Genomic DNA, 9,327 nt, shown 5'->3' with positions numbered 1-9,327 from the left:
GGATGGTTGTGAGCCACCATGTGGTTGCTGGGATTTGAACTCTGGACCTTCGGAAGAGCAGTCGGGTGCTCTTACCCACTGAGCCATCTCACCAGCCCTAGTTTGGAATTCTTATAAGCAACTTTCTCATGAATAGGCCAAATTTCATTTAAACATATTATTTAGATGTGAAGTCAAATTCTATGGTGGCTATGTATCTTACACTGTTCCCAAAGTGTCGGTGCCCTTTATGTTCCTGCCATAGGTGTACATACAGACTGAGTCCTGGCTGCACACCCTTGCCTGCTCTGTCTGTCCTCTTGGCTTGCAACATTTAACTGAATGCACAAAATCACCCAGAATGAGTCAAGGCTGCCAGTGCTCTTCCGTTTCTGCATTTTCTCTTTAAGTGTACATTCAGAGAATTTTATCCATTGTTAGTGGGGTTGGTCTATCATTAATAAATTCAAACAGTACTTTTGTTGTGTTGTGTTGTGTTTAGTATTTCGAGATAGGTTTTCTCTGTGTAGCCCTGGTTGTCCTGGAACTCACTCTGTAGATCAGGCTGGCCTTGAACTCACAAAGATCCTCCTGACTCTGCCTCCCAAGTGCTGGCATTAAAGGCATGCGCCACAGCCTCCTGGTTCAAACAGTTCTTTATATATTCCGGAAATAAAGTCTTTACTGTCTAGTAATGTTTTGAAAATACTACTTTGTGACATTTCATTTTTCTGATCCTATCTTTTTCTTTAAGGACAAACATTTTTTAGTTTTTGCTAAATCCCAACTTATCCATTATTTCAATTGATTTGTGTGTGTGTGTGTGTGTGTGTGTGTGATAATAAGACATCTTTGTCCAAACAAGGTTACAAACATTTTTTTATTTAGAAATCCGATATTTTTAGGTCACAGCAGAGCTCAGAAACAAGGGTGCTAAAAATGTTATCTGTGTCTGTCATGTGGGTGGAAGCTGACATCTGGGTTTGTGTTTTCCTATTATGAAATGGGATGTGTATTGTTCGTTTTTTACATGTTTACAAGCCAGCTACATTTCATTTTATGTGAAGTATGTTTTGTGCCATTTCCTCCTGTTTCTGTTTCCGTAAAGCATTATGTGATACGTTCTGCAAATGTTCCCACAGGTTTCTGGCTGTTTGCTTATTGAGTTTAGGCCTGAAGAAGCCTTTTGTTGTGATGCAATAAAATGTATAATAAGCACCCAGGCTTCCTCTGGGTCAAACTGGAAAGAGCCCCTAATCTTAGATTCAAAAACATAAATCTCTCACTTGTTCTAATGTTTTATGCTTCCACGTAAGGGTAAAAAAAACAAACAAACAAAAAAAAACAAACAAACCAGTTTTTGATACAGGGTCTCATTATGTGGTCCTGACTGGTCTGAAACTCCACATGTAGGCCAGGCTGGCCTCAAACTCAGAGATCTGTCTGCCTGTGCTTTCCAAGAGTTAGGATTAAAAACTCACACCATTATACCCTGCTTTTTAAAAAAAGTGTGTGTGTGTGTGTTTGTGTGTGTGTGTGTGGTTTTATTCACTTGAGTGCAGTATGCATAGAGACCAAGAGAAGTGTCCCACTCCCTGGAGTTGGAATTACAGGCAGTTCTGCGCCATCTGGCTTGGGTAGCTTAGGTCCTCTGCAAGAGCAGCAAAACGCCTTCCCTAACAGCTAGGCCACCTTCCCACTCCCTGTTCTTTCAGTTTTAAAAGACAGCATGGCAGTGTAACTTTAGAGTTACAGTGTGTTTTCATTTTAACGTTTGATGCCTCTGGTCTATTTGAAATCTATTTTAGAGCAATACAGCATGAAGTGGGTTTATTTTTCCCAAATAGCTGCCTGATTCACATGACTCTTCCTCGCTCCTCGGCCTTACACAGCAAACACACACACAGATGAAACACTCTATGAATTGTTTACAGGAGCCCTGAGCTCATCTCTGGCCTCCTCCTGGTGCCTCACACGAATGAAATTCAAACACTAGCAAACGCCAGCAAGGAAAATGCACAAAGACAGTAAATCTCGGTGGATAGAGGACTAAGAATTGGCCCTTCTCCTCAGTTATGATGTTCTCAAGTCAAATAAATAATTTATGGTTAAACTTTGGGCTCTTAGTCTTCTATGAAGGCTGGGGATTTCGAATAGGCATGTGTTCATACAGACGTGTGCAAGGCTCTGTGGCAGGCTCACACGTGGCAGCAGTAAACCAGGTCTCCCTTCCATGACAGCCAAGGCAACTGCCGAACAAATACATTTAGTATTTTGACATCCAGAAGATGCGGTGTGATTGGCTCGGCAGGAAATGTCCTTCCCCAAGGCACACACTACAGATGGAACACTGAGACATTACACTACTAGGAGAGACTGAAGGCATAAGGGAGTTCGTGTAAGTCACGCTGCACTGCCCTGTGACAGGGAAAGGCTCTGGAGACTCCAAGTGGGTTCATCTTCTCCGGAACCGTGTGTTGGGCGGGACCTTCTTTTCGAAACGCGAGGCTCAACCTGCACACTCAGACCTGGGGCCTAGGCTGAAGCCGGAGATGTGGCTCTGTTTCTGAAGTTCTCTGCCCCGTGACCAGGCACAAGAGATTGCATGAGAAACAGCTGGTGTACCACGGGGACTATGGGCCACATGGGAGGAGACGCCCAATTGCATGTGCGTTACCAGTGCTCTCTAGGGGGTCAAAAAGATGCTATCCACAGCAGATGGGTCTCGTAAAACCTCCCAGTGAAGTCTTAGGACTGCACGCATTCTTCTGGTCCCACAAAGTCCCGTTACAGTGTTTTAGGAACGCCACCTCAACAGACTAAGCACAGAACTCCTGAGTATTCAAAATGGGTCAATAGATACATTTTTATCTTAATACTAGATGATCCCGCTCTGTTTTTATTCCCCCATTGAGAACCAAGCGATAGAGAGGGACGCAGGAACTAAAGACCGATCAGCAAGAAACACAGTAGCGGGCCCTGCTGGAAGGAACAGCTGCCCCGTAAGAGAGCTGAAACCCCCAAAGTTCCTCTGCTCCCCGTACTGCTATGGACGTGGGCCAGTGAAGGAGGAGAAGCTGCTGCCTCTCTCCAGGCAGAGGCCCTCTTGGGTCCCCGCTGCAGCGAGCAGAGGCTCTTCCTGTCCTCTCCCTTGCTCTTTCCGCCGCTTCCTTTCCCCACCCCTCCAACAATAGCCCCTTCTTGACTTCTGTTCTGGGAGAGAACGGTGAGTCCCCAGCAAAAAGGAAACTCTAAGGATTCTTTCCGCAGACTTTTCTAGATGAGGGGAGTGAGGTATGTGTCCTGGCATCTCCCCTTTGGCTCTGATGATCGACACAGAATCCCTGAGACATTGGTCTGACAGCCGGGCTTGTCCGCGTTCTGGAAATTTCTAGAGAAGAGAAGACACTAGCAGAGTTCTCTTCCCTCTCCTTCTCTCTGGCCCTTTCATTGTCTCTCTCTCCCTCTTCCCCTCTCTCTCTCTCTCTCTCTCCCTCCCTCCCTCTTTCTTACCCCTCCCCCCATCTCTCTTTATTTTTAGATGTCTTTTTCTGTGCTGGAAATTAAACCCAACTATATTTTTTAATTGGTTCTCAGACTGCTGTAAAGGCAGAACTCCATTTTAGAGTGTCGTGTCCCCAGACTGTCACCACTGCTCGGCCTTTGGGTTTCTTCTTCCTGGGTTGCTGGCTTGGGCAACGAGCAGAACCCTTTGCTTCCCCACCCCAGACTCCTGCTGTCTTCTAGAACTAGGGCTCTGCCCTGGGTGACTTTGATTTTTGGCACCTAAGACACACTAGGAAGCAATATCCTGGACTGGAGCTCCCCGAGGGCTGGGATCTTTGGGAAGGAGTCTGTTTGCTCGTTGATTCCACAATATGCACGTCAAATATTGCTCTGAGCTGAGCAGAAGAGAGACCTGATCTAGCAATGCTGCTGTTAATGGACAGTCCTATTGTCTTAGACAGGGTCACAGCTAACAGATGGTTTTGTAATGCTGAAACAGGGCCCTGCATCACCCCATGTGTAGGAAGTGAACCCTCTACACTGGTGCTGCCTGGATTAGAACATGTAGCAGAATCATGTGGAACAGTGATTTGGGGTTCAGTGGCTAGAAGGGGCCAGCAGGTCTGGGATGGGGCCTGAGGTTTCATTTTCCTAACAGGTTTTTAGGTGATGTCCTGCTGAAGATCCTTGGGCCACACTTGTGGTGTCCTGCCTGAAAGAGTGTGCCAATTTTTAAGGTATATCAGCTACAGATGCCCTTCCTTTCTTAATGAGGAAGCTGAATACAAGTGACATCATCTTGGGGGAAACTCTCAGGTTGAAGATGAAAGAGCAAGACCCCTGTCACCTACATCAGGATGCTCTGAGGCACGTGGAGCATTGAGCAGGTCCCAAACCTGGTCAGAACTCTGCCACACATATAATCTCTGGTTTCATCAGTCCCTGACTTGATACACACACACACACAGAAGGAGGGCAACACGGGGCCATAATATATAAAAGAAAACAGGTGAGTAAACCAGAGTGGCCTTTGTGTGTGTCCCTGCTCCTAAGGAGACAGGATTCATCAACATAGACAGAGCTTTGGCGCACCTTACTACAATAGTAGAAACCCTGGGCGCTGTTGTCAAATGTCATGAGTATCACCCGCAATCCCAACTTGCTGTCAAGCATTTTTATTTTCCACTCTAAGTTTATCAAATACATGTGAGGCCGGCACCAGCCAACTTTGCCTGTCTTAACAGGTTTTAATGAAGTGAAGTGCAGTCCACAAGGGTCTACCTTGTCTCTCCTGAGTTTGGCCCATAATGTGCTGTGCTCTGTCAGCTGTGGTCCTCTTTTAATTTGCATGCAAAGCCTTGCCTTCGGTATTCACAAGAGTGTTGCCTTCATTCCTTCAAGGCTGAATCCTGCCTCGTAGCTCTTCAGTCAAGGAAAACCAAATACTCACTCTTTCTCTTGCCAAAAGCAATTTGCTCACCCATCATCTGCCCAGAAGACGAATGGAATATGAGACGCAGCCAATAGTCTCTCCGTGTATCTCTCTGATAAGTCTTTATCTCCCATGAGCAAATAGGTGGGTTACCTGCCAGTTTGACCCTTTAATACACTTGCGGCAGCCCCATACGTTACAGTAGAACAAACTCACAGGATGCCAGTCAGCTCCAGTGTAGAACTGCCAAGCCAGCAGTGTGGGACTGGCTCGACCTTCCCTTGGCCCAAAGCTTGACCTGTGTTTTTTCCTCCCTTAACTAATTAATTGCTTCATTTGGTGTCATATAAAGAGAGCTCACTCCACTGGACAGCCCATTCGTTTATAATTCATCTATTCAACAAATATTCTTTTTTTGCATCATTGTATGCTGTGTGCTGTTCTAGGCCCTGCTATGACAATAGACAGAAGCCGGTCCCTCTCTGTGGTTCTCACCTACTCTCATCATTGACTTTATCCAACCCTGTCATTCTCCACAGAGAAAACAGAGGTCCAAGCAAGTAAAGAAATCTGGTAAGGAATTGGGCAGGGAGTGGCAGAGCTGGATCAGAACACATATGGTCTGACTTCCAACCTGGCCTTTTTCTCCAGCACCACCCCACATTGAAAGGCACCTTTTGCACAGTGGGATGGGGTGCCCAGCTTGAATTTGTGCTTCTTAGGTTGGTGTCTGAATCAGTCGCCATTGTATCAGGGCCTTTACTCTAAAGCAAGGGTCTCAGGAGCTTGGGTTCTGGGTGGTAGAGTCCGGCTCGTTTGGTGTTGCCTGTTCTGTTTTTGGAACTTGGAGGAAAGTTTGGGAGCTAAATAAAAGTATCATTTTTATTTGATGAGCTAACAGACTTGCTGGTGGTGAAGTTGAAGTTGAGAGAGAGAGAGAGAGAGAGAGAGAGAAACAACAGTTGGTTCACACACGGCTCCTCCCCAACCCAGTGCACACACCCGTGGCTGACACCTTGCTACTGATGAATCTGGGGGTGAGAGCTCACTGCTGGATGGTTAGGAAGAGGGAACAGCATGTTATGTCACTTCCACTCGCTCTTCTCCCCCTCTAAGTTGTGGCACAGCCACCATCGTCTTCAGAATGAGTGTCTACAGTCCTGCACAGTCAGGGAAGAGGTCACGGCAGTGAAAACCATGAGCATGGGGAAGTGGGTGGGAGGAAGTACCGATGTCTGTAGCATCTTTCAGCTCTCTTCCCACGTGCATCTCAGGACAGAAGTGTGGTCCCGAAGGAAGCCTTTCCCAACAGTGGAGGCTGGAGTGCCGCTGTCACTACATGCAGCTAAGGTCCACCGCACCTCTGCCTTCAAGACGGATAGACATGAGCATGTCCAACAATACCGGGCTTTTGTGTCATGTGATTTCAAGGCTCAGAATATGCATATTCAGTATGTGCCCGACTTGAAAATTATAAGGAATGATTTCTTCTGATAGATCGTTGGTATAGTATCAAGAATAAATACATGACAAGAATTTTAGTCTATTTTCTCACTTTGTCAAAACCCAGGCCAACCACCTAAGTATTTAATATATGAGCCTGAAAAAGATCTGACAATGGCTGACTCCTGCGAGTTCCCAGGTATTGTGCTAGCTGCTTCCTAGCTGTGGTTTCACTTCATCCTCAGAATATATTGTATGAAAGCAGTTTTACATTTGGGAGACACAGACTTAGCTTAGAGACCCGATCCAAACCCCTGTCTGCATCAGTAAATGACAAATTTGAAACTCTAGCTCAGCTTGTTTCGCTGTGTCCCATCGGTTTTACACTCTTCTTGCTCTGACTTGAGTCATGCATGCTCACACAGCCCTGTGGGAGACAGAGCATGTTGATGTGATCTAAACAATATTTAACCGAGCGTGGGGCAGAGACTGGTAGAAGAACACGTGCCTAGCACACATACTAAGTTCAACCCTTAGCACCCCACAAATGCAGATGACACGTTGGTAATTTAGCTGTTGGTACCATTTTGGCATAAAATTAATTAGTGAACTATTGTATGAGCAAGGTTCTGGATCGTTCCAAACTGGAATTTCCCATGCTATCAAAAAGGAGCCCATGATGTCCCTAGAGAAGAATCACTCTGGAAATTTCCACAAATGTCAACTTTCTCTTTGGAGCTGAGGAAAAGATAGATTGTGTAGCAGTGGCCTAGGCTAATGTCACTGAAGGATTTTTTTTCCCTGAACCTCACCACCACCACAACAGTATCCAGCAGCCATCCTGGCAATGACCTCATGCTCAGCTCCTTAGTCTTGGCCCCCAGGAAGGACCACAGCAAACATAGTCTCCCCACTTTTGCCTGACTTGTCCTTAGAGTGGCCCTGAAGCTGTTTGTCCCCCATCGCATCCATCGTGCATGGCATTAATAATATCAGAAGAAATGAAAGCGAAAGGAGTCAAGCAGGATTGTGTGCCACCCGGCATATCTCCTGGGGTCACAATTGGCCAGTACTAATGCAAAATGCCCGAGAAGATCCGTCCTGGAGGCTACTGCCCTGGGGATGCACGGGGATGCGGTGGCTGGGGCAGGTGAGGGAAGAGCCGGGCACCTCAGGCCACCAAGGTTATACTTGGTTGCATCCTTAGGGGGCAACTGCTAATCCTGTCTCTTCCATGTACCTTGTATTGTGGGGATTCTAGGGAAAGTCTCTTTTTAAAAAATAAATGACAAACCTACATTAATCATCCAGATCTACTAGACTGTCTCATCTTCATTAAGGTGACAGCTCAGTTTCAAATAAAGATTAATTATGCGATTGTGGTTAAAACATGATCTGGCCAAATTAATTTAAAATGTCGAACTACTTTTACTATGCTGCTCATACCCTGGGGATTTCAACCCGTCTATACCATAGGAATGGATGGTTTGAGAAGCACGCATGGCCACTGCCTTCTACCCATCCAGCACCTCACTGGATTAAATTATTAATAGCAGCCGTGCTCCAGTCATGGCTTGACCTTGCTAACCTATTTTTGACGTGATGCCGGCTCCCTCTTGGCTTGCCATAACAACTTCTTGGTAACATTACCCTCTCTGTCAAACGCAATGGAAGCAACTCAGACGTTTAACCACTGCTGGCACAGTGTCTATATGAGCCTGACTACCTTGCCGTGTTCTATTTGGTGCTTTAGAACAGCAGGCTCTGGGTGACTGTTTTTCAATTGCATCTGTGGCTTAGCTTTTCATTCTTCCTGACACAAGCAATCAATCTAAATCCTCCCAGTCCCGTCACACACTGATTTCCAAAACTGAAGTTAATGCCCTTGTATCCCTGCCTTCTTCTGTGTGGCACATGACACTCCGAGTTGACAGTGGACAGTACATTTACATTTAACCCACATGGGGCACCTTTCTCCCGAATCTCCCACACACAGCACTATTCCAAAGAGGTATTCCCTCCCTTTCCCTCCTACTTCAGGGACAGAGCAACAGCCATGCATGAACAGTTCACTTTGGGGAGGTGAACTACAGAATGGAAACAAACAAACAAACAAACAAAAATCAGGAGAAAGACACTTCAAGGCAGACAATAAATATACCAAAACTCCATGAGTAAATCACAGTTCTCAACAGACACGCTGAGAGGGTTCCCAGAATGCAGTCCTGGGAGCAGTGACCCCTCCAGTGGGGCACACCACATGTCCCAATGGTTCCTAGTAAACTCAAGTTGCCTATGACAAAACAATTCAAATTTAACACAGCGACCTCCTCAGCCCCAACACAATTCCATTTCCACTCCTGGCAAGCCTCGGCTCTGCAAAGCATTAATATTCTCTTCTGCAAGGAGGCATGAGCTTACGCTTTAGGCCACCCATCAGTCACACCTTTTGATTAAAGAGCAGACCAGGGAGGTGGTTTCTGTGGAAGATGCCCAGTCAGTCTCCATCACAGGGACATTGAAATGAAGGTAGAAAGGAGTACATGGTCACTTACCAGCTCCTGAGGGCTGAGAGGCAGCAGCCCCCACCGCTTTACCTGGTCTCTGGCTGTCTCTGTCTTTCCCTCTCTCTCTCTCCCTCTTTCTCTTGTGTACCGATTGCAGGGAACTTAAAGGACTCGCAGGGACAGTGTTTCAAGTGACTTAAGAAGGAGAACAGGAACAATACCCCGTTCTCTTTTTCTCAGATGAGTACCTTCGGGAAGAAGGAAGGAAGGGAGGGGAGAGGGCGGAAGTCAACAACCCTTCGCTTTCCTGAAAAAAAATAAGGAAACAGAAGATAGACATCTCATTTTCTCTTAAACAAAATGTTGGAAGGGGAGGGGGAAGAAAGAAAGAAAGAAAATCTTTACAAAAATGAATTCCCCAGATATGCTCTCTGCCCTGGGAGCTTTCAGGACATGAAA

General features: G+C 46.2%; 1 protein-coding gene across 1 annotated transcript in view; it reads right to left on the bottom strand.

The window, feature by feature from the left end:
* The window catches only part of Znf366 (zinc finger protein 366), a 63,812-nt gene extending 54,725 nt beyond the window's left edge, over positions 1–9,087 (bottom strand). The window contains exon 1 of the mRNA XM_021180845.1: positions 8,917–9,087. The gene's annotated coding sequence lies outside the window, so the exon portion shown is untranslated. The remainder of the gene's footprint in view (positions 1–8,916) is intronic.
* Between the last annotated feature and the right edge of the window lie 240 nt (positions 9,088–9,327).

This window comes from Mus caroli, chromosome 13 (genome assembly GCF_900094665.2).
Source record: "Mus caroli chromosome 13, CAROLI_EIJ_v1.1, whole genome shotgun sequence".
NCBI classification, from domain to species: domain Eukaryota; kingdom Metazoa; phylum Chordata; class Mammalia; order Rodentia; family Muridae; genus Mus; species Mus caroli.
Note: the sequence above shows the minus strand (reverse complement) of the source record. Positions and strands in the feature narration are given on the sequence as shown.